Source organism: Asparagus officinalis, chromosome 1 (genome assembly GCF_001876935.1).
Source record: "Asparagus officinalis chromosome 1, Aspof.V1, whole genome shotgun sequence".
Lineage (NCBI taxonomy): Eukaryota > Viridiplantae > Streptophyta > Magnoliopsida > Asparagales > Asparagaceae > Asparagus > Asparagus officinalis.
Genome location: NC_033794.1, coordinates 94,845,852 through 94,847,417, shown reverse-complemented (window position 1 = coordinate 94,847,417; position 1,566 = coordinate 94,845,852).

Here is a 1,566-nt window from a genome sequence, read left to right as displayed (position 1 = left end):
CTGCGCCGTCGACGTTGATTTGTTTGATGCGTCGAGATAAGATCTCACCTCTCAAGTAGATATTTTTATAATTATTATCGCTTAAATATTTAGTTAGATATATTATTGTTATTAATATGCATATTTAGCGTAGAATGATGTTATATGGTATTAGATAATTTTTTTAGTAATAAGTAACAAGATATTTTACTGTATTTATGTCTGAAAATTTATGAGCACGAAATGATAAACGTATGTGTTGTAATTAGATTTTATGAGACATTAATATTTTTTTTGTATATTTATATCTAAGTATTTACGGACATAAAATGACAAGTTAGGTGTTATAATTAGAATTTATGAAATATTATTGAAAAAGAAATAAATTAAAGGTAATTTATAAAATAGGGAAATGTTACTTTTCATGTAGAAAAGAATTAATATATATATATATATATATATATATATATATATATATATATATATAACATAAAATATTTTTATTTAGTTATAATGAGAAATAGTTTTAAAGAATAATTTTGGAAAAAGAATATTTATTATTTATGATGGTATAACTGATAGTCGTAGAGCGTGACATTTCATGTACAAAACGACATTGGTTTCCAGTTTTTTTACCGTATTATTATATTAGAGGACATTTAATTACGGTTAGCTTACATGAGAAGTTTGGACACCTAGTAGTAAGTTATCAATGAAACCTATTTATGTGTGCATTCATACTGTGGTGGACTGTTCATGCATTCCATGTTTTAATGTAGTGATTATTCATGCGTTACAAACTTGTTTACTCATTTTCGACATGCCTGTTTTCGTTGAAAGTCGCCTTCATCATTGATTCCATTAAAACTTTAGTCGTTTACAAATGAATTCAAATAACAAAAATAAAAATTACAACTCTCTTGAAAATAAACACAAGATTCGTTCATCGTCTCTTGCTTGTGTGGGTTCTTGGCCGGTGTCGGGGTTTATCCATGGACGACCACAGATCGGATTCGGTTGTCGGAAAATGGACTAAGATCTTACTTCATCAAGGAAGTATTCGCTTGAAGCGCTGAAATCGACCAAGCAAAATCAGTAGCTCTTCTCGAGATTAAGACTAAGCCTAATCTCAAGGAACGGACGTACGGAGCTTCAGATCCTTCGAATGACTTCTCCTTTATGCTAAAGTTCGTCGGGATCTCGTTGGCCTTTGCTAAAATTTTGTGCTCCTTGACTCTTCAATCCGGCAGCACCTCGTCCTCTTGATAAAATTCCAGATCTGCAAAATAGAGGTCTTGGGCTGATATTTATAGGCCTCGGGTGCGGTTATTTGGATGAGAATGAGTGATTTGGTCTTATCTTCAGTTAACAACAGCCTAACCATGTTTGTTGATGATATCAAGTTGGTTGGGAACCCCTAGAACAGATAAATCCTACGAAAATCGCTTTAAAATAGTCAAAAACACGTCCGGGGATCGAAATAGAGCGACGGGCACTGCTGACTCGCGGGGGGCGCGTGTCAGACAGATCTGACTTGCGCTTGCGCGGGTCGGATACATCTAACCCGCGCATGTGCGGGTCAGATAC